Source organism: Acomys minous (genome assembly GCF_964271855.1).
Source record: "Acomys minous genome assembly, chromosome: 16".
NCBI lineage: Eukaryota > Metazoa > Chordata > Mammalia > Rodentia > Muridae > Acomys > Acomys minous.
The window spans coordinates 80,438,714-80,457,336 of record NC_140498.1 but is presented as its reverse complement, the minus strand read 5'-3'; the positions used below and the strand labels follow the sequence as shown (position 1 = coordinate 80,457,336).

General features: G+C 49.0%; 1 protein-coding gene across 13 annotated transcripts in view; it reads right to left on the bottom strand.

Moving 5' to 3' along the window:
• Positions 1–18,623, bottom strand: part of RIMBP2 (RIMS binding protein 2) — a 189,971-nt gene that overhangs the window by 73,119 nt on the left and 98,229 nt on the right. For all 13 annotated transcript variants that reach the window (XM_084762949.1, XM_084762954.1, XM_084762951.1 and 10 more), the window contains exons 3-4: positions 12,666–12,754; positions 3,285–3,399 (exon numbers count right to left, since the gene is read on the bottom strand). The gene's annotated coding sequence lies outside the window, so the exon portion shown is untranslated. The remainder of the gene's footprint in view (positions 1–3,284; positions 3,400–12,665; positions 12,755–18,623) is intronic.

Here is an 18,623-nt window from a genome sequence, read left to right as displayed (position 1 = left end):
AGACCTCCAGCCAAGCCTAGTCACACTGAGAACAGTTTCACCCACCTGGACTAAAAAGAAAGAACAAATGGCTACCGTTTTAAGCCACCAAGCCTGCGTATCCCATGGTGCCACTGTAATAGTAAGAAGCGGACTAGGTACCCCAAGATTCTGAGGACAAAATCTAAACTTCCCAGGCTCCCCGAGTTTCTGCATGGGAGTGATAGTCTGTTGATAGTGACAATACCCCTCCCCCCTTGCTTTACTGGGAAACATCCCTCCTCTTTTGAGGACTATCCCAGGCACGTTTCTAAGATGCATCCCATTGCTTTTCTTCAGAGCACCATCACCAACGGAGACTATGTGTTCAATGTTCAGGTCAGCCTGCTATTGAAGTATATATAGGTGTGTGTGTGTGGGGCGGGTGATGGTCACTACCTGGTGGCCACACAGTACGTACCCTCACAGGCCATGATACCACTAAGAAAGCTCGCTGTGTGGATCCCATTCAGAAGCACCGTGATAGCTCTAGCCCTCTCACAAGGACCCCTGCGACCCCAGCATTCCCAGAAAGATAGGGTAGGAGAGCACAGTCTTCTTAAACCAGCTACTGCCTCCAAAGGAAAGTAGACAGCATCTCATGGTGTTTTAAATGGCATGGGCTCTAGGAGTGGGGACATCATAGGTTCCCTTCTCAACTTTCTACCGTGGAGATGCTTCTGGCACTCTCCCTATGTGTGGGGCAACCCGGGCTTACCTGTTCTCACCACGTCTTCCTGCTCACTGTTCAAAAGGAAGCCTCAACTGCCAGGTGCTGCCTTTAACTGTCCTTTCCCAAACATGATACCCTGCCAGCTTAACATGCTCAAGAGTCATCTGAGGAGGAGGAGTCTCAACGGAGGGATGGCCCAGATCAGGCCCTACGTGAGGAGAACTGTCTTAACTGTTTGTTATGGGAGGAGGCACCATGATGTGGGCAATGCCGCCCCTAGGCGGGTCATCCTGGTTCAAATAGGAAAGCTAGCTGAGTACAATCCAAAGAGTGAGCCAGTAAGTGGTGTTCCTCTGTGGTACCTGCCCTGAGCTCTTGCTCGGACATCCCCCACCCCCAAAGAGACAGTGATCTGGAAGCATAAAATGAAATAAATTCTTTCCTCTCAACTTGCTTTTGGTCACGGTGTTTGTCACAGCCACAGAACCCTAACTTGAACGTCCCCAGAGCAAGGGACAATGTTTTCAGAGTCACCCGCGGTGCTCAGCATCTCTCTCGCACGGTTCAAGTGAGGGAAATCTAGTCCTGGTTCCATGACTTGTCATCCTGGGTAAACAACGGCTCATCTTTCCAAAACAGTAGGAATTGTGGAATGGGCCGCATCTCTGTTTATATCCGGTCTCCCTGGATACTTAGAGCCAAGTTAGACTCCGAATGAAGCTCTGTCTTCCTCGTCTCCGCCGTCTTCATATTTATTTATTCATACTGTCGTTGCTATCATTATTATTTTTATTATTATTTCGGTGTGTGTGTGCGTGTGCAGGCCTGTGGTATGTGGGTGAGGGCACATGCTGTGTGGGTATGAAAGGACAACCTTTGAGTATCCTCTCCTTTGTCCACGTGGCTTACAGGAAGCAAGCTCAGGCTTTCAGGCTTGGCGGCAAAGCCCCTTGCTTGCTGAGCCACCTCTCGGGCCCTCCAGCTCATTTGTCTGAGAAAGGCTCAATCTAGAGCTTCCTGACTCATTTAGACCATTGGTCATAAAGCTCCAGGCACCTGCACCCACCCCCACACCCACCCCCACCCCCACCCCCACCCCCACCCCACTTTACTTCCCTCCTTACCCTCCAACTCAGGAGTTTCAGGCGCCTGCCACACTGGGCTTTTATGCAGATGCTGCAGGCCCAGATCCAGGTCCATAAGCTTGCACAGCGCGTCACTGGCTGAGCCAGCTTCCACTTAATATATTTTTTGAGATTTATTTATTTTTATTTTAATGGGGCTGTGCTTTGTTTGCATGTATGTATGTGTACTGTGTGCTTGCTTGGTACCAGAGAGCCCAGGAGAGGGTGCCAGATGCCCTTAGAACTAGAGCTAAGGGACAGTTATGAGCCACGGCATGGGTGCTGGGTTCCAAGCCTGGGTCTTCTGCAAAGGCAGCCGTTTGTCTTCACTGATGAGCCATCTCTCCAGCCCCAGCCAGTCACCATTTTAAGAGTATAGGGATCAAGAGGGAGCCAGGCCAAGGAGGAGGAGGAGGGGTCTACTGGACTAGCCTGACCCACAAAAGGGACTCCAATCCATTTTTGTGTTATTCTCACTGGAGTCTTACAAAAACACTGTCCATCTGTCCATCCTCCCTCACCCTCCTACCTACTCCAGTTTCGATCAGGTCAGCTTCACAAAAATTCTGCTTTGAAGAGAGCCAAGAACCGCATATGCGAACATTAGAGGCTGTGGTATGGGGGACCCAGGTGCCCACTGTTACTCTAACCGGTACTTTAGCTCCTTAGCTGGTCCAGATGGTGTCTAGGGACAGCCCAATCTCAGCACTGCCAGCATCCAGTGTGGGCTAACTCCTTGACATCACCAAGTGACTGCTGGGGGCTTCTGAGAATGGACAGTTTAAACTGTCCCTCCTGGTCACTGTCATGAATGGGCTCTGGACATCCTCTAGTTAATCTGCCAGACACTTTCTTTGTTACAAAAGGAGGTGAGCCAGGTGGTGGGAAGCTTGTATCCTGAAGAGCGCGCAGTGGGTGGAGGCAATGATGTAATGATTGATGTGGGTCTCTCTGTCTCTCTCTCTGTCTCTCTATCTCTCTATCTCCGTCTCTGTCTGTCTCTCCCTGTATGTCTCTGTCTCTGTCTCTCTGTGTCTGTGTCTGTCTGTGTCTGTCTCTCTGTCTCTGTCTCTCTCTGTATCTCTGTCTCTGTCTCTGTGTCTCTGTCTCTGTCTCTTTCTGTCTCTCTCTCTCTCTCTCTCTCTCTCTCTTTCCTTCCCTCCCTCCCTCCCTCTCCCCACAGTCTCCTGAACTAGAAACCCAGAGAGGAGGTGCCAGTTGCCTAGAATTGCTTGAGTATATCTCCACTGAGCATACATTTCTTGTGAATCTCCAAATGAGTTGGCTCTGAATTCAAAGCGCCTGTGAGGGCCACACCAGAAAAAAAGAATCAAACGACCAAAAGGCCAGTAGGGCTGGAGATGCTCCATCCTACTTCCCATCTGCGACAATAGCTACCCCCACCCCCACCCCCTCCCATCCCACTGCTGGCTGCAGAAGGGTCATCATGGAACATGAAACTGTCCTACCTTCAGGACTTGTTCCAAGTTCTCCAGTTTGGCTTGGAGCTGGCGTTTCTCCTTCACGGTGAATCGAGTTTCCCGCTCAGGTCACCGCGGAGAGCCAGGCATGTTCTGCCTTTACCTGTGAGGAGAAAGACAGGAGACAAGATGGCCATTAGGATCTGCCCAGGATGGGAATAGGCAGCAAGCTGGTCCCCTCCGGTGCCTGTTCAATACTGTCTGGAGCAGTAAAAAGCCTTGAATTCCTCCGGACAGAGTTCCTGGGGCCTGTTTGTACAAGGCAGTGCCACCTTGCAACCAGAAGTGACATCCCTCCTGCTGTCCCCCATCTTCATCACACCCATAGTGATGGTTCAAACTTGGAATGAGACCCAGTCCTGGTATATAGCCAATACTCTGTCCCAAGATACAGTAATAGGCTAGGGAAGTCCTACGCCCCTTGTGTGAGAAGCTGGAGAAAAAAAGGAGACTCTCTTCCCAGTGGATATGGGGAATTGAGAGTAAGAGCTAAAACTACTATGTAGTTTGCCACCATAAATGAAGAACAGGTCTTGGATGAAATTAATGACAAGGACACAGGGTGAAGATATACAGAGGGAAAAGGGTTGAGCACCTATGTTTTCTATCAAAGTTAACTTGGACAAACAAGAATCATTTTCTATCCCTTATACCATGAGAACCCTAACAGGTAAGAAAGTGTTGCTCAGACTGGAAGCACTAATTCTTCTACCTAAAACTTTGGCCCAGTATTGACATTGGATAAAAATGGCGCACATACACCCTTTTCTCTGTCTCTCGTGGTTTCTCTAAAGCAGGTCAGGGTGTGCCAGTGATGAGAGAAGTCCCTGCATGGAGCTCCTATTAATTCTTAGGAGGAAACAACATTCTCCACCCCAAAGGCAGACTTCTAGCTCCGTCCATTCCTCCCTGAATGTTAGAGCAGTCTGTCACAAAGACGGGCTTCCCGCCTCCGAAGCCCTCTTTGTCTCAGACTCTCTGTGAGCTATGAGGCATTTAACTAGACAGTTTTCCTGACTCCAAGAGAAAGGGGGCAGGCACGTGGCACCCCTGGAGGTTGCAGAGGATGCTACGGGGTGGGGGTTGGGTCATGAGGGTGTCTGGTATGCAGAAGCTCACGCAAGTCATCTTGCTGCCACCTGAGGCTTCCGGCAGCAAACTTGGAAGAAGATGTCATGGTTTATTTCAGTCAAATGGTTCTCACTCTTGAACCTCAACCCCGGGGCCACACGTTTGGTGGGAGCTGTCATACCTCAGGGTCCCATTTGTCAAGAGAGTCAGGGGGAGGGGCTCCGAGCACCCAGGATCTGGTCTCATCTGGAGCCCAATATAGCTTTCTGCAGTTATTTTCAAGCCCTGCTTCTCCCTTCTAGAAATTTCTTGCAGTTTCCATGGAAATAAAAATAAAATCCAAACTCTTCAGGTCTATGAACCTCTCCTGTGTCTACCTGTCTTCTGCTGGCCTGGCTACATGTTGAGGATACCCTGGCCTCTCTTCCCTAAACAAATCAAGCTCAATCCCACCTCGGATCTTTTGCACTTAGGGGCTCCGTTACCTACCATGATGTACCTACCCATCCTGCACCACTCCTATCCCGGTCCAGCTCTGTTCTTGAGCAGGGCCCCTCTGGTGACAGGCTGCCCTGCCCACAGAGGCTAACGGAACCCTCATCCCGCCACTTGCGTCTACACACTCCCAGTTCACCATACTGCTTTTCTACAGGCCTTTTACAATGTGGGTGATGATCCTGCGTGGAAGCCGGCTCCTGCTGCAATGTCATTGTTAACTGTCGCCAGACAGCATCCCACGTTGCTTCAGCTTGACCCCAGACAGCTACCTATTTATGTCAGACCTTGTGGGGACAGTTATTCTAGATCTAATACTGATGGAAATACAGCCTATTCCCCAGGTGGGGTTCTGCTCTCAGGTGTGGCTCTGGCCCCAGCTGGGTCCTGCTGAGCCTAACACCCATTGTTCTGTGTCTGAAGGCCACACTCCAACTCCCAACGCACCCCCAACTCGCACCTCACAGCTGTTGGCTCTCTGTCCTATAACCACCCGTTCTTCATATGGACTCTGGCACAGTTTCCTCCATTGTATTTACCAAGGGCTAGGACTCTGCTTCATCCTACAACTGGGACTCAGAGACTCATGTCCATAATCCTCAGTGGAGTCCAGAGACAAGGACAGTTGTGAGCACAAAACAGTGTTGTTGTTGTTTTTTTTAAGGCTCTGGTTGGACCTCTTGCAGTTACACTGAAGATACAGTGCTCACCTTGTCCCAGAAGCCAACATCCATGTAGGGTGCAGCTCGGCAGGGCAGGACCTGCATCCAGGTCCCTCTCTAGTTGGCAGCCCCACCCAGGACACTCCTCTTGTAAGTATCCATGAACACACTGCCTTAGTCAGAGGCCCGGCTTCTGGATGCTGGAGTCAACAGGCCAGGAAAGGTCTCTGTGAAGTGGCTGTTGGTTTTATAGGAGGGATGCAGACCTGTTGCCTCTACATGCAAACACCTTGAACCCTGATGCCACCTCAGGGCTCACTGAGTAGAAGTTGCCTGGCTGGCAAGAGCCCAGGGCACACCAGCAACATTTAGGCTCACAGGTCCCAGCAGAGCCCAGCACATAGTTGTGTGTGTGTGTTGGGGGGGGGATGGAGTGTGAGTAACAATGGAGGGAAGGACAGATGTGTGTCTGTACAAAGGAGAGAGGCTCACAGCCCACATTACTATCACCACAAAGCACCCCTTAAAACTCTCCAGGTTGCCATCAGAGATGCACTTAGCCTAGAACGTTCTCCTGGGAACTGAGCCAAGCTGCTTCCTGCAAAAGAGAAGTACTCAAAGTAACAACGCACCCAAAGAGACCTCTCCAGGACAAACAGTGTGGGCTCCAGATAGCCAAAGACAAGGTCATGTAGATCTCTTTTGTCCCAAGCATAAGATGTCTGAGGTCCTTGCATGTGTCTCTGTAAGTATCTCTGGGACCAAAATGGGAAATAAAAACTGGGAGTGGGCATGTGCTTTCTTTTGCTTAGCCTACCAAGTCCTAAATATCTGTGTGCCATCCTCCTAAACTTCTATAATATTCTCAATTAACCTAATGCTATCATTTTTCATACTGGCATTGTACAGTGGGTTGTAGACCCTGCCAACACAGTCACTGGACTTACAGGTTGCAGCTCAACTTGAGCTACAGACTAACAAATAACAATACGTGGCTTGGGGGCTTGGCATCTCCAGGCCTGTATGCTGCCCCACCAATCAGAGAAAGCTCAATTGCCAAAGCTGGTCTCCAGGTATGTGCTCAAACATTTCCGGGGTTCACAGCTGATTCTAGAGGGAGCTACAAGGTACCCGGCAGAGAGGTGCTTACAACATCTAGCCATAGCTACCCAAAGCAAACGAAGCCTCAAACCTTGACCTGCCGTGGGACAGCTGTCCTGCCCAGGGGCAGCTCACAGACTGTCTAGCTCAGCCGATGAAGGAATTAGAATTAGTTTGTGAAATCAGTAAACGGGTGACTTTGCAAGCCTCAAGGCATTGAACACATTTTCTGTACTGCATCCCAGATTTCCGGGCTTGATGCTCCTCTGCAAGGCTGTTCGCCAGAGAGACTTTGATACAGTGTTTAGTAGTCTGGACCACATCTGGCCCTCGGAATCTATCAGCTCTACTCGAGCTTAGGGAGAGCAAGGGGCCACACACCTCCTCGCATCCATAATTAATGTTGTTCTCTTCGTGATGTCTACTAGAAAGCAGATTGCAACTCCAGACAATAATTTTTTAAAAAGATCTAGAGCGACCCCACCCCGAGTCTTTCTGGGAATCAGGTTTATATTGACAAGCACCTGCCTACTGTGCATCCGAGGTAACATTCACTGTTGCCCTGGGACTCCCTTCTTCCCAGCTACCTGAGGACACGAGATGCTCAGCCCACGGGCAATCTGGTGAGCTGTTGTCTCCCATGGAAGGCTCTAAGCCTGCAAGCCAGCTCACCCAGAACTGGGAAGAGAACAGAGCCCAGCCCAGCTGGCAAGGGGGCGGGACAGATCTGGGACCATCTCTGGCAGCTTGCTATGCCTATCTGGGCCCCCCTGTGAGTCACCAGGCTCCTCCGACACCCCTGCGGAGCAGAGGGGGAGGTACTCTCACTCGGCACCCAGAAGCCTAGCCAAAGATTGTTTTTTTATAACTTTAATTAAGTGTATGTGTGTCTGTCTGCGTGAGGGAATATACACATAATATATACCCAAAGATGTCCTCAGATATCAGATGTCCCTTGAAGCCTGGAGCTATAGGTGTTTGTGAGCTGCCTGATATGGGAGCTGGGAACTGAACTCAGGTCCTCTAAGACAGCATTAAGTACCCTTAAGCTCTGACCTATCTCTCCAGCCCTCTCCTCAACAGCCTGTCTAAAAGGGGATGCTGAGAAGGAACCCACACATTTCCAGCCTTAAGGAAAACATGAAGCTGAAGTAAGTCCTGGTCTTCAGAGGTAGGAAATGTCAAGTCCATCCCAGATGCTGGGCAAAGAGGCTGCCTCGGAGCTGGGACTGCACCTGGTTCTGGAGCAAGGCTGGTTTTCTCAGAAACCCGCAGGACCACCCCCACGCCCATGGTGGCAAGTGGCTTGAGAAGGAAGAAGAAAGCTATCCCACCGCCTAGCTCCCCACCAGCCCTATCATGCTGTATTCCGTGCTTAAACCAAACGGCGCCACCAATTGAAACTGTGGCTCCAGGGCTAAAAAGGTCACTGAGGCTCCCTGTGTGTGTCCTTAGCGTGCGTGTGCCTGACTTTTCTTAGGGTCTCTCCTCAGAGCTCCTTGGAAGAACAGAGGCTGAGGGGAGCAGGGCAAAGGACCCTAACAGAAAAGCACATTCATTTCTAAAACTTGATTAAACGTAGCCACGATACCATCTTAACTATTTTCAAGTTCCCTAGTTCAGTGATACTAAAAAAAAAGTGTGTCCCTCCTCCCCCCCCCCCAACCCACCTCCGCGACTGCCACCCATGTCCAGAACTCTGTCCCTTTAAACGATGACTCCCAACCTCTGCTCTCCTGGCCCCAGGGACCACTCCATTTTCTGTCTCAAATTTGACTTCTCCAAGGACTTCATTTAAGTACAACCAAAGCCAGGCTTATAATGGCAGCTAGTCAAGAAGCTTAGTAAGGGGATTGTGGCTCAAAGCCTGCCTGGTGGTAGAGCGAAGGCAAGGCCACCTTGTACAACATGAGAACCCACCTCAAGACGAAAAGTAAAAAAGAGGGGTGGGGTGGGGTGTGACTCAGTGGTAGCCGCATGCCCAGTCTGTGAATACGCAAACAAACAAACAAACAAACAAACAATTCGATTGTTTATCATCCATCCTTTTGTGGCTGGCTTCACCTGATGTCCCCAAGGTCCACCAGGCCATAGCTCGTATTGAAATGGCCTCTCATTGCCGATGATAATGACAGAGTCAGGCTGGCATGGGAGCGAGTGGGAAAGGTCTGGCACACCCCTGACAGTATGCGGTTACCGTCTGTACCCTGTGAGTCACTAGGCTTCTCTGACACCCGTGCAAGGCAGAAAGAGGGAGGAGGTACGTTCACTCAGTACCTCTAAGCCTGTTGAGAAGGGCATGCAGAGAAGGCAGCAGAGCAGACGTTTCCGGTCTTTGGGAGAACTCAAGCTGGGTTGCCTGTGAATTCTATGTGTGTCTATTCCCCATCAAGGGATACACTGGATTCCTTCCGGCTTTGGGCCACTATAAATCTATGCCATAGCCTCACCCTACTTTTGATCTGTTTGGCTACACACCCTGGGATAGCGTTAACTGGCAACCTGACAGAATCTAGACTCATTGGTGAGACTGGCCTCTGAGCATGCCTGTGGGGGATAATCTGATTTAGTTAACTGATGTAGGAAGAGCCATCTCTATGACAGCTAAGACTATTTCCTGGGCAGATCCTGGACTGTGTAAGGTGGAGAAAGTGGGTACAATCTCTTGCTTGCTGCTTCTTTACTGTGGACGCAATGTGACCAGCTGCCTTGGACTCCTGCCACTGTGACTTCCCCTACAGCAGTAGACTATAAAACAAACCCTCTCTCTTTAAGCTGTTTTTTTGTCAGAGTATTTTTTTTTTAATCACAACAGCCATTAAGGGAAACACAGAACCCATGTGGGATTGCTGGATCATATGCAGTCCTTGCTAAATTCTGGAGGGACCCCCCCCCCCCGCCCACCAGCCTACATTCCTCACTGGATGGCCAGTCCTCACCAGCAATACAAGGATCCTTACTCTTGTTGACACTGCAGTTTCTTCAGAGAGGAAAACCCCCAACACTTTAAAGATTTTATTTTTAATTATGTGTTTATGAGTGTAGGGAAGTTGTACATGTGAGTGCAATGTCCATCATGACCAGGAGGGGGCGACATATCCTCTGGAGCTGGAGTTACAGGCAGGGAGTGAGACATAGATCATCAATGCTGTGAATGGAACTCAGGTCGTCACTCAGTTCATGCTTTTAATCCCTGGGGCATCTCTCTGGTCCCAGACTTTTTGCTGCTGTTGTTCTGAGGGCCTTTTACATACAGGACAAGTGCTCCACCATAGAGCTATATCCTTAATCCAAAAACCACATTTTAAAAAAGATAACTACGTGGAAAGAAAGGTTAGAACATGAAGGTCAAACAGTTAAGAGTTTAGCTACTCTGTGTCAAATAGTCACATGAAACTGTGAAATCAGCTGCTCAAAACCACCATTGGGATTTGGGGTGTGGCTCCTGGGGGTGTGGCTCTGTAGTTAGAGCTCTTGCCTAATGTATCCAAGGCCCAGTTCACCCAAACTGAAAAAAAAAAAAACAAAGAATTTTAAAAGCCTGCCCTTGTGGTGCAGGCCTGTCATTCCGTATCTCAGGAGGCTAAAGCAGGGGGCATATAGTAAGTTCTAGAACCATCTGATATGCATAGTGAAACAGTCACTCTGAAAAACAAAAACCCCAAAGCACTAATTCTCTATGTAACCAACACTGAAGAAATCTTTACGTAAAACCAGAGGCACTAAGTCCGTTAGAAGAAAAAGTGGGGAAGAGCCTGGAACACATTGGCACAAGCGACAACTTCCTGAACAGAACACCAACAGCCCAGGCCTTAAGGCCAACAATTAATAAATGGGACCTCATGAGGCTGAGAAGCTTCCGTAAGGCAGGAGACACTGTCAACAGAACTACAACAGCCGACAGACTGGGAAAAGATCCTCACCAACCCTACATCTGACAAAGATCTAATATCCAAAATATATAAAGAACTCAAGAAATTAAATGCCACCAGACCAAATAACCCAATTGAGAAATGGGGCTCAGAAGTAAACAGAGAATTCTCAACAGAAGAATATTGAATGGCTGAGAAACACTTAAAGAAATGCTCACTCTCCTTAGTCATCAGGGAAATGCAAATCAAAACAACTCTGAGATTCCATCTTACACCCATCAGAATGGCAAAGATCAAAAATTCAAGTGACAGCACATGCTGGTGAGGATGTGGAGAGAGAGGAACACTCCTTCATTGCTGGTGGGAATGCAAACTAGTACAGCCACTTTGGAAATCTATCTGGTGCTATATCAGAAAATTGGGACTAGGGCTTCCTCAAGACCCAGCTATTCTACTCCTTGGAATATACCCAGAAGATGCTCCACCACACAACAAGAAAATTTGCTCAACCATGTTCATAGCAGCCTTATTCATAATAGCCAGAACATGGAAACAGCCTAAGTGTCCCTCAGTAGAAGAATGAATAAAGAAACTGTGGTACATTTACACTATGGAATACTACTTAGCTATTAAAAACAAGAAATTCCTGAAATTTGTGGACAAATGAATTGAACTAGAAATGATCATAATGAGGGAGTTAACCCAGAAGCAGAAAGAGTATATACCAGAACTGGTATATACTCACTTATATCTGGACACTAGCCCAAGGGGCATGTCCCATGAATGTCTTCACTTATCAGGAAAGTGGGACAGAGGGGAGGACACCCTATTGGGACTCCAGGTGAGAGAATCATGGGAGAATGGGGAAATAGAAAGATGCAGAGGGTCCTAGAAACTTACAAGAAGAATATAATGATGGGCAGATCTGGGCTCAGGGGTCCTGCTCAAACTATGGCACCAGCCAAGGACAATACATGCAGTAAACTTCGAACCCCTACCCAGATCTACCCAATGGACAGGACATTCTTCACAGTTGAGTGGAGAGTGGGGTCTGATTTTCACACAAACTCTGGTGCCCCATATTTGACCACGTCCCCTGGATGGGGAGGCCTGGTGGCACTCAGAGGAAGGATAGCAGGCTACCAAGAAGAGACTTGATACCCTATGAGCATATACAGGGGGAGGAGGTCCCCCTCAGTCACAGTCATAGGGGAGGGGAGTAAGGGGAAAATGGGAGGGAGGGAGGAATGGGAGGATACAAGGGATGGGATAACAATTGAGATGTAATATGAATAAATCAATAAAATATATTTTTTAAAAAAGAAATCTTTGCATTCCACAGGCTGGAGGCTCAGCAATGGAGGAGGCAACAGCCAAGACCAGATCAGAGGAGACAGACAGACACAGCAGTGATGGTATGTCACAAACTGAGAAAGGACTGACAGACTAAAGGGCATTTAAAAACCCAGGTGAGACAAGGTCCCATAGAAGGAGAGTCAAGGTGAGCTTTTTCAGGCTGATGGTGGCAGGCAGCTTTGTGGGAAGAGCTCGGGGCCTCAGTGGCTGGGGCTTTGGGAAAAGGAGAAAGTGAGTGCCTTCTTAGCTGAGAAGCCATTTGGAGCTGGGACCAGATTGAGGTTCTAAGTTAAAAAAAAAAAGTTGGGGTGGCTGAAGCTTGGTGAATGAGGTGGAGTGCCAGATACCAAGGTCATACAAGGTCACCAGGATGCCATGTATTTATGGGAGGCAGAGGAGGGAGTGCTTTGAAGAAGCCAAGAGCTCTCCATCTGCTATGAGGATCATGGCAGGATGACAGGCAGGGAGGTAGGGAGGCTAATTAAGAAACCATTTTGCATCTCAGTAAGAAAAAAAAAAAAAAAAACGGTCGCCTGGCATGAATTCCAAGAGCTATAGAAACCAGGTGGAGAGCTGGGGCCTGGCCAGCATCCCCACGGCATAGGTGAGGAGGGGAGAGATGGAGGACCAGCAGAAACTAGGATGGACCATTGCATTCTGGTTTGAGAGACGCCCCTGGGTGCTTCAGCAGGCTGAGATCACAGGCCAATTAGGCTCGCTAGAGTCTGTCCATCCCACAGGCCCTCCCTTCCCTGTGACTCCTTCCTCCCCTTCAGAGGGATCCCAAGGTGGGTTAAAAGTGGCATTATTACCTGGTCATGCTGCCGGGCCCTCGAGGGAAGGCCTTTCCAGGGGCCCTCAGGCGATGTTCCCTCCTCACGGCAGCCTTCAGTTCATCTTCCTGGAAGAGAAGGAAAAGGGCATGGTGAGATAAAGCAGAGCTTGGGGGATGGTGTTCTAGTTTAGAGACTAGATCGAGGCCTGGTGCTAATTATGGGCCCTCAGCCAGGTAGGATCCTGTCTTCCATCTATCTAAGCCATGCATATCCCAGTTGCAGAATGGAACAGGAGGCCTGTGCCATGATGTCCTGAGAACATAGAGCTGCTTTCGGTGCAGAGGGGGGCCAAGGCTGTGCCATCCATCCAGTCTTTTAGCAGCTGTAGAAAGGTCCAGCTTATTTCCCTTATTAAATCCCATTTCACTGGGTCCGGTGGCTACAATTGGTGTTGTGGAGGGTGGGGTGGGGTAGGGAGCAGACTGTCTAATTTAGAGACACCGCTCCAAGACAGCCCCGGGCAAAGAGAAAGACGTGTCACCTTCTCTTCTTCCTACTGCCATGTCTCCGGATCAGTCCAGTCATGAACTGGTGCTTAGGGCCACTTTATGACCCTGAGTCCCCATGGCGAGGTATCTGCCACAGAAAGAGGTGATGGGAAATAACCAATAGACCAGCCAAAAAAAAAAAAAAGAGCTTAGATGAAGAGCCTGGCCAGGGCCAGATAGGAATGAAGAGGGAAGAAGCTGGTTCAAGCCTGAGCAGGCTCCGTGGCACAGCAATACACATTCTAAATGTGTCACTGTAAGCACATCGCTCACCCTCCAAGAAGCCCAGAGCAGGCATGAGAAGGGACACTGTGGCTGTAACTTTAATGCTGCGTAAGCTGCATGGGCTGGAGCCGAGCATGCATGCAGTCCTGATGTGCATCCGTTGTAGCACCCGGGGACAATGCGGGCAAGTACTCAGTGCTCACCCTTATCCTACTAAACTGCTGGGCCATATGCAAGAACATTCTAGACTGATGGTGAATGGGATGCGCCCATTTCAATCAGCTACAGCACAGCCACAAGCGTAGGAACCACACAGGAGGAGAGGTACCCAGCGTCAGCAGGGCTGCTGTACCTTCAGCAGCTGTCACCACAGAAAACAAGCTGATGGTGACTGATGTGTGACAGGAGACACAAGAGGGGACCAGGGTTGTCTACTCAGGGAAGTCAGCACCATTCCATTTAAACCGAGCTCCGATAGAGCCACTCTAATTAACAAGCCCCACTTAAGAAATGCTAAGCCAAGACCACTGTATGTATGGGGTGCATGCTTGAAACCAGAAGGCCTCTAGAATGCGTGGGCTTGCAGCCGCAACACGACAAAGCCGTCTCTACCAAGCACCGTGGGTGTCGGCCAAGCTGAGGATCCACAGAAGGAAGTGAGAGAGAAGACCAGAGATCTGATACCATCTGATGCAGGGTTTCCTCAGGCTGAGGCAGCCAGCGTTGGACAGCCCTGTCACGCAGGTGCGTGTGTCTCTGCTGTGTGTCAGAATAGACACCCTCCCCCCCCCCCCCCCGCGGAGGTGGGTACCACTGGCTGCTGACCGCATCTGAGGGCTTGGTAATTAAGCTCAGTGACATACGCCCACGGCCTGGAGATGGGGAGACTTGTGACTCATTTATTGTCACGACTACGCTGAGGAGTGATCCGAGGAACAGGATCCCTCCTCCCCAGTCTCTTCTGACCTGGGATAGCATTGCAAAAACAGGCAATCTGGCTTGCACAGACATCATTGCTGCCTCCGATAGTCAGTTCTGTGCATGTGTGTTTACACATACGTGCACACACATACACACAGGTAGAAGCAGGAGGATGGCTTTGACTATCACACATCAGTCACCATCAGCTTGTTTTCTAAGGCACTGTCACTCACTGAACTGGAGATTGTTAACAGCCTGGGCAAGTCTAAAAGATCCTCCACTCTGTTTCTACCTCTCCAGGTCATGTATTTTTTTTTAAATGCAGGTTCTAGGAATCGAACTCAAGTCCTCGCACTTGCTCAGCAGGTGCTTTACCTACTAAGCCACTTCCTAGCCCTCAGATAGTTAACTCTTCCATGATACATGTGGTCGCAGCCTTTGATCTTTCAAGCCTTTGATCTTCCAAAGCCAGCAAACAAACGAACAACGAACGGTGCTCAGGATCACCAGATTGAGAACAAGTAAGGGATAGCACTGCCACATGAGACAACCGAGTATGTGAAGACCCCACAGCTACCCCACAGATGGGAAAACACCATCTACTTACACTCTGCAGATGGGCACATGGCTCTGAGGAGCACCTGCAAGTGAGTGACCAGAAGGTCCTAGGACAAGACTCAAGGCCTGCTGGGAATGAACTCCTGAAATCTCCAAACCAAAGCAGAAAGTGTAGTAAATATGGCTTTATCAAACCTTCAACTTTCACTAAGCAGGAAAAAAGCCTGATTTGATTTCCTGATGTGTTGAACAGAATTACGTGGGGGAAAAAATTCCAAGGCCTGCTCAACAGCTGGAATCTCAGCTGCCCTTGGGGACAGGAGAGCACTACCCATGGACGGCTGGGCCATGTGCAAGAACATTCTAGACTGATGGTGAATGGAATGCGCCCATTTCAATCAGCTACAGCACAGCCACAAGCGTAGGAACCACACAGGAGGAGAGGTACCCAGCGTCACCAGGGCTGCTGTACCTTCAGCAGCTGTCACCATAGCTTTCTCTCTCGATTACTCCTGTTTTTGAGATATGGTCTAGTGACTCAAATAAAAACACGCATAGTGTACTCAGTCCCAAAAATAGGCATGTCTACAGGCTGGATTCAGCTTGAAAGTGAGGCACTTTGTTAGAGAAGTCAGACAGAGACAGAATCCAAATGCTGATGGATAAGTAAGGACACAGAGGTCTGCTGGGTGGGGGAGTCTTCCTTACGCAGGGAGAAAGGGGGTGATATGGAGCGCTGGGGTACCTCTTATTCATCTAGACCTGATGTGGCCACGCACACTTACTGTGGGTTGATCTGTAGTCTCTCCAAATTTATACCCTGGAGCCTTAGTGTGGCGATATTTGTAGATGGGACTCTTGAGAGATTAATAAAGTAGCCTTGCCAGAATGTAATCACTTGTGTATTCTCATTCTCTCTCTCTCTCTCTCTCTCTCTCTCTCTCTCTCCTCCCTCTTTCTTTCCCTTCCTCTCCCTCTCTCTTATCTCTCTCTTTCTTCCATCCCCCTCATACACACTGCCATGTAAAGGCACAGCCTCCTGTAAGCACGAAGGACCTTCAATAGTATAGAACTAACCAGCTCCTTGGTCTTGGACTTCAGCCCCTGGAGTATCTGTTATTTAAGGAACCCAGTCTAGAGTTCCCAGCCTGGTTTATCATCTTGCCGCACCACTGGGAGGGAAGCAGGGCTGTCCTAGTTTCCAAAGAGCTTGAGCATGTCAAGAAAAAAACAGAAACAGGCTTTAGATGTCTCCCGTCCTTGAGGAATTTTCAGCATATCTACTTTTCAGTGGCAAGATGGAGAAAGGGGGAAACTGAGGCAAGAGAAGAAAAGCAAGTTCTCTGTAGAACTTGTGGGTTCAGCTTCTTCTAGACTGAAGCTGGCCTTCGGTGAATGCCTGACACACATGTGTTCCAGACATAGCCCCTGTCCCCAGCCTTGTGAGAAAGGAAGGCGACATAGATAAAACATCAAGAACAGCAGAAACGCAGGTGCTCATGGGAGATCGCAGGGGTGGGGACGGTGGAGGGGTCTGTCCTTCCTTAAGATACATGTGGAGTGAGAGACACACGAAAGAGCCTTTCAAAGTGAGGACACAGAATAGGAAATCATATAAGAGCTCACGGTGCCTTTATCTAAGGGACCCAAAACCACATACTTCGTGGGCAACCGAAACGCCAGGCTCCTGGCAGTACTTTACTGACCTGAGGGACGCTTCTCAGAGATACCTGCTGTATCTGCACTGGCTACTTTCTTCTTCTGCTCCTAAAATCTCCCCAGTCCTCCAACCCTTTGCCACACCAGCACAGCAGGGTGGTACCTCACTTGCCTTATGCGGAAACGAAGGCACAAGGGGACCAATTAACAACCTGAGTAAGAAGGCTCTACACGGTAAGCATCAGTCAGGGGTTGAGCCAGGCACTACAGCTCTCCAAACTCTGCACAGAATGGATTCCTGTGTCTTACTTTACTGATCAAAACAACTTCCACATTGGCTGTCCAGGGTTAGCAGCCAAACAAGCCTAAACGGCGATTTTTTTTTTAAATAAGAAAGGACTTTACAAGAGTACAAACAACAAAGACTCCACCTGGACCAGGTCAGCCATAGCAATGTAAACTTTCAGATGGACACACACAACACTTTTGTGGGAGGATGTATGTGAGTGTGCATGTCCATGTGTGTGTACCTGTGGCGTGTACACATGTGTGCACACATGTGGGTGGAAAGCACAGAGGTTCTTGAGTGTCTTCCTTTTTTTTTTTTAAGACAGGGTTTCCCTGTGTAGCCTTGGCTGTCCTAGACTCACTTTGTAGACCAGGCTGGCCTCAAACTCACAGCGATCGGCCTGCTTCTGCCTCCTGAGTGCTAGGACTAAAGGTGTGCACCACCACGCCCAGCTGTGTCTTCCTTTTTTTTTTCACCCGACAGAGTCTCTCAATGAACCTAAAACTCACCAACTCAGCTAGGCTGGCTGGCCAGAGTCTCTGGAATCCTCCTGTCTCACCCTCCCTAGTGTTGGGATTACAGACTCACTCTGGTGAGTCTGGCTTTTCATGTGGGTCCTTGGGGATCGAACTCAGGTCCTCATGCTTGCATGGCAAGTACTTCACCAACTGAGCCATCTGTCCAGCCCTGACTGTATCTTCTTTACCTCCAAAGGGAAACTTGACTTGAGGACTGTCATGACCCTGAAGTTGGTTGGTTTTCTGCATTTGTTTATGGGCCATTCACTTTGGTTTTGTCATCTGAGAGAAGTTGCAGGCGTTTTAAACTCACTCTCATGCCCCATAGGCGTAATGATTTACAGATTATAAAGAGCCATCGCACTGGGTTCAGATATAGACCATGTCATTACAACATGAAATCTATAGCCTAATAGCACCATAGAAGAATGGCACCGTCAATGGCAAAGTGAGCCAGCACTGGGCTGTGCTTGCTATCGCATTCTTTCTGGGAAAAATTTGCAAGTGATGCCAACATGGTGACATTGGCAGGGACGATGGCGTGACTAGGGGAGAAGGGGGACTTGAAGACAGATTGGGGGTGTAAAGAAATGTGTACTATGCAAAGAAGTGAGCAACAGAGAAACAGTATAAGTCTCAACTGCATTCCTTTTTTTTTCATTAATTAATTTACCTATTTACTTTACATCCTGGTTGGAACTTCCCTCCCTCGTCTCCTTTCAGTCCCTTCTTCTCACCTCCCCTTCCCCTATGCTCCCTTCTCTTTCCTCTCAGAGAAGGAGAGACCTCCCATGAGTATCAACTTGGCATATCAAGTAGGACTGGGTGCACCTTCTTCTATTGAGGCTAGACAAGGCGGTCCACCCAACTGCCTTCTTAACACCTGTCCTTTACCCACAGGTAAGTGTAGCTTTCGCCCCTTATCATGAATTTCCCTTTTGAAGCAGATAGGAGACCATCACAGAAAGCCATGTCTGATCAAAATTTAGAGAACAAATCCACTGTGAGGTGCCCGTCCCCAGCTGGAGCATCCCCAACACAACCCCTCCAACTAAGGCTCAGGGGACAAAAAAGGAAGAATGGGGAAGAAAGATTGTAAGAGCCAGAAGATCAGGACAAGATTTCTGCTGCTATGAGACTGTGTCTTCTATATCTGACAAGGAAACCGTGCTCTGAAATCTCAGTAGTATGGTCACCTAAACAAGACCTGCGTGATGACATCGGTTGACTTGCTAATGTGAGTGGGGAGAATTTCCTAAGCCCTTAACCCTTAGAT